The sequence below is a fragment of the Malus domestica genome, chromosome 02 (genome assembly GCF_042453785.1).
Source record: "Malus domestica chromosome 02, GDT2T_hap1".
NCBI lineage: Eukaryota > Viridiplantae > Streptophyta > Magnoliopsida > Rosales > Rosaceae > Malus > Malus domestica.
The window spans coordinates 1,062,491-1,068,009 of NC_091662.1; the positions used below are offsets into that span (position 1 = coordinate 1,062,491).

The window sequence follows — 5,519 nt, forward strand, 5'->3', positions numbered from 1 at the left end:
GGGTGGAACGTACTCTAGATTTGATGGACTTGTTTTGACCCTCAAATTCTTGAGTCGGCCTTATACTCTGGAGGAAACCAGAAAACCCTCCAGCTCAGTTCAAGAATAAGCCTGTGGAAAGTTACTTCTTCAAAAGCAAAAGTATCTCATATCATCTCTTCTCATTTTTCTTCTCTTTATCCTTCATGCTGCTGCAAGATGGGGAGAAGGTGAACAATCAGTCGGAGCTCTGATTGCTTACCTTGTCTGTCACCTCTTTCAGCAGACCCCCTAGCTCGGCGACTTGGGGGACTCCTACTACATGGTTTGTATCGCGCTTGACCAAGCCTGAAACTACAAGTAAGCTTCAAGTGAAATTGATACATTACCTTGTGCATCTCCACCAGTTAAAGATACCACCCCTGGATGGAGGAAGAGTACTTCCAGAGAAGATGCCACATCTACCTATGAGACAGATAAGGCAAGTCAAGACGACACCACACTCCGATACTTAGAAGTTTCGTGATTACGAGATCATTCTCCCACAATATTTCCGAATGTCATTTGTACTAAATCATTCACTTGTACTCACTAAAGGAGAGCTTGAACCTATGTACTTGTGTAAACCCTTCACAATTAATGAGAACTCTTCTATTCCGTGGACGTAGCCAATCTGGGTGAACCACGTACATCTTGTGTTTGCTTTCCTATCTCTATCCATTTATATACTTATCCACACTAATGACCGGAGCAATCTAGCGAAGATCACAAAAAGCGACCGTTTTCGCTACCTAGGATCTATCTTGCAAGAGAACGGAGAATTAGATGGAGATCTCAACCATAGAATACGAGCTGGATGGATGAAGTGTAAGAGTGCATCCGGTGTGTTGTGTGACCGTCGTAGGCCACTGAAGCTCAAGAGAAAATTTTATAGGACGGCAATAAGGCCAGCGATGTTTTATGGCACAGAATGTTGGGCGGTGAAGCATCAACACGTACACAAAATGGGTGTAGCGGAGATGAGGATGCTTCGTGGGATGTGTGGGCACACGAGAAAGGATAAGATTGGGAATGGGGATATCCGAGGTAAAGTAGGAGTAGCCGAAATTGTAGGAAAGATGAGAGAAAATCGGCTCCGGTGATTTGGACATGTGCAAAGAAGGCCGACTGACGCTCCGGTTCGAAGATGTGACTACGGGACAGAGGTTCAGGGCCGAAGGGGTAGAGGAAGACCTAGGAAAACTTTGGAAGAGACTCTAAGAAAAGACTTAGAGTACTTGGATCTAACGGAGGACATGACACAAAACCGAGCGCAATGGCGTTCTAGGATTCATATAGCCGACCCCACTTAGTGGGAAAAGGCTTTGTTGTTGTTGTTGTAATAACATTCAGACCTTTGGATAACAACTATAACTCTTGGATAAGTTCCAAGAGACACAACTCTACATTACAGAAAGTGCATTACGTCTAAAACTCACACCATTGACATGATCCTAGTGGATCTAAGGTTGTTACATATATATCATCCATAGGTTCCTGAGTAATCCTCTCTAGTTCCTGCTGAAATCTCTCCATGGCGGCCGAGGATGGCAAACACAATGGTACCAATATTCCATCCTCAGTGTTGTTTTTGTGTTGAACGTAGAAGCTAATCAAATCCAAGGCCTTGGCGGGTCCAGCAAATACAGGCTGTCCCCATCCAAAATTAACATCTCCAAAACCTGCACGCGTATTATCAGAAACTAGGAAATAACTTCCTGTTGATGAATATTGAGGTCGCCCTCTTAGTACCAAAAGATCTGCCACTGATCTTAAGTATTCTTCATTCATGGTAGCTTTAGCCTTCTTCACCAACTCCAAAGCATATCCCAGTGGATTTTTGCATAGAGGTTCAGCCTTTGAAACTGCAGTTGGAAATGCAAATGCATTGCCACAGTATCCCAAGGGAAGACGTACATTGTGGTGCTTTCCCTGTGCATTGACAATGCATGAAACTCGAACAGCCTGTTTTGGATTAATTTTAAGTGCAAGAGTGCGACATTTCCACAAACAAGCTGTGATCAAGTCAAATGTGGAGCAAGTGGAAATTACGTGGGGTGGAATCTGTTTTCGAATGACTCATCTCCTTGGCACCAAAGTAGAAAGATCGTTGAACCATGTTTGACTGGTTACTGGATGCGTATGAGCCATCAGAATGATCAATCACGTCTTCATATTCATGATGAGCACATGTAATTGTTGGTGGATCTCGAGTGAACAAGAGCTCTCTCTCCCACACTGGTAGAATAGATGGTGCATGTGCGCATCTTGCCATCTCTGCAATAGCGGTCAGGAACAGGAGTAATCCAGGTGCATCACACATTGTGTGGTTTACGTGCAATGCAAGTATGAAGCCTCCACATGTAAGACATGTCACCTGCATATTGCAAAAGTTAGTTACTAGACTTTTTTCTTGATCATATTCGTGCTAGTTAACAATTCTTTAGAAGAAAAGACAAAAAAATAAATACAAACAACAACAACAACAACAACAAAGCCTTTTCCCACTAAGTGGGGTCGGCTATATGAATCCTAGAACGCCATTGCGCTCGGTTTTGTGTCATGTCCTCCGTTAGATCCAAGTACTCAAGTCTTTTCTTAGGGTCTCTTCCAAAGTTTTCCTAGGTCTTCCTCTACCCCTTCGGCCCTGAACCTCTGTCCCGTAGTCACATTTTCGAACCGGAGCGTCAGTAGGCCTTCTTTGCACATGTCCAAACCACCGGAACCGATTTTCTCTCATATTTCCTTCAATTTTGGCTACTCCTACTTTACCTCGGATATTCTCATTCCCAATCTTATCCTTTATCGTGTGCCCATACATCCCACGAAGCATCCTCATCTCCGCTACACCCATTTTGTGTACGTGTTGATGCTTCACCGCCTAACATTCTGTGCCATACAACATCGCTGGCCTTATTGCCGTCCTATAAAATTTTCCCTTGAGCTACAGTGGCCTACGACGGTCACACAACACGCCAGATGCACTCTTACACTTCATCCATCCAGTTTGTATTCTATGGTTGAGATCTCCATCTAATTCTCCGTTCTCTTGCAAGATAGATTCTAGGTAGCGAAAAAAGTCACTTTTTGTGATCTTCGCTAGATTGCTCCGGTCATTAGTGTGGATAAGTATATAAATGGATAGAGATAGGAAAGCAAACACAAGATGTATGTGGTTCACCCAGATTGGCTACGTCCACGGAATAGAGGAGTTCTCATTAATTGTGAAGGGTTTACACAAGTACATAGGTTCAAGCTCTCCTTTAGTGAGTACAAGTGAATGATTTAGTACAAATGACATTAGGAAATATTGTGGGAGAATGATCTCGTAACCACGAAACTTCTAAGTACCGGAGTGTGATATCGTCTTGACTTGCCTTATCTGTCTCATAGGTAGATGTGGCATCTTCTCTAGAAGTACTCTTCCTCCATCCAGGGGTGGTATCTGTAACTGGTGGAGATGCACAAGGTAATGTATCAATTTCACTTGAAGTTTACTTGTAGTTTTAGGCTTGGTCAAGTGCGATACAAACCATGTAGTAGGAGTCCCCCAAGTCGCCCGGCTAGGGGATCTGCTGAAAGAGGTGACAGACAAGGTAAGCAATCAGAGCTCCGGCTGATTGTTCACATTCTCCCTATCTTGCAGGCAGCATGAAGGATAAAGAGAAGAAAAATGAGAAGAGATGATATGGGATACTTTTGCTTTTGAAGAAGTAACTTTCCACAGGCTTATTCTTGAACCGGGCTGGAGGGTTTTCTGGTTTCCTCCAAAGTATAAGGCCGACTGAAGAATTTGAGGGTCAAAACAAGTCCATCAAATCTAGAGTACGTTCGACCTTGCTGATATGGGATACTTTTGCTTTTGACAAAAAAATAAATAAACCATCTAAATTAGATGATCTAATTAGGAAACAAAAATTTCATAAAATTAGGAATAAAATTCAACAAAGATGGAGTCTCTTTGAAAGAGTCTTTAAATATAGAGGAATTTAGACAAAACGCTTATAAAAGAGAAAAATTTAGACAGAAGACAAAGAGAATGACATGACGACAGGCAAAAAACCTAGAAGAAGAACGGGAAAGGAAAACCTACACAATAAAGGTTATGTGAGACTGGTAGAAAACCTAGGACCTAATTAGGCAGATACCATGTAGAAATATAATTTCCTCAATTCAGTGGGTATACAAATTTTACAATGTATAGGGTTAAACATAAGGATTGTCGAAGAAAAATTAGTTTCGAAAAATAATGAAAAGCGTCTCATAAACTTTTCTTTCCAAAGCCACCTAATGACCTTCTTTAATCATAAGAACAAAGAGGTGTGGTAGTATCATAAATAAGTTCAAGTTTGGGTGTGGTGGCAGTATGGTAAATTTTCATTTATGAAAAGGGTTGCCAATTATTTGAAAAAGTTAAAAACAGTTGCGGTGCCACCAAACTTCAACTTATTTACAATATTGTTAGCATTTTCTGGTTTATGTCCTTATTTGTCATTAAAATTTTCATATGTTGTTGATTGCACTAATTTCTTACAAAAAATACTCATACCCTTAACCTACTTCAATTTTTTGTAAAGAATTAATGGCTATGAGTCTATGACCAAATATGAATACGAAAAACTAAATAACATGTAATTGATAATTAATTGACTCACCTGAACTAGCAGCAAAGGACAACCAATAATTTCATCAAAGCTTGGAAAATTAAATAAGAACTCCTCTAAGAGTGGACAAGGGGGGTAGAATTTTGTCTCCTAGTTGCTCAAGTGTGACATCAGTAGAAGCCTCGACGAACAAGATACCTTCACCATTGCAATCAACCACGAGCTTTCTGTTAGGCCCTTCCCTAAGCCTTCCAGCTAAAGGGTAGTAATACACTTCTACTTAAGGCTTCCCTAATCGCCTTAACGGGATTACAATTTTTATTAAGTGAAGGGTTGATTTTTATTAAGTGAAGGGTTGTCTTTGTAACACATTATGACTAGAAGCTGAAATCTCAAGCTTTCTTGGTCGTCAATATCTGAGAGAAACTTTGTTTCTTGAGGCGTTAGCTTTGCCGGAGTTATAAGTTCCTATTGCAATGGTTTCACCTGAAGTACTGAGAGTGGCATCATTTCAGTAACGAGCTTTAGAACCAGCAAAAGATCAAAAGATTTGGAACTTTTATTTTGTGGTATGCATGCCAACAAAAAGTTGAAAGTCAGTACTTATATAGCGTTATGCAGATGCTCTAGGGCTCCCGAATCTTTCGTCCAAGTTTCCACCTGTTTTAAATGTGATTATTTTCTTTTCCATCAAAAATGTTGTTAGAAAGAAATACGCAATCAACATGGACTGCAAAGAAAAACATGTTGTTGAGAGCCATGTGCATGGGACCATTTCACAGTTCACACCACAGATTCGTACATATACATTAACACTGAATTTCATTTCAACATCAGAAAACTGAATACTAACAGGGTTATGAGGACAGGCGTTCGGTAGAAAACCTTTGATAGGAA

General features: G+C 40.8%; 1 pseudogene; it reads right to left on the reverse strand.

The window, feature by feature from the left end:
* Positions 1-1,359: 1,359 nt before the first annotated feature.
* On the reverse strand, positions 1,360-5,147 carry LOC103416067 (alcohol acyl transferase 1 allele RGc-like; annotated as a pseudogene).
* Between the last annotated feature and the right edge of the window lie 372 nt (positions 5,148-5,519).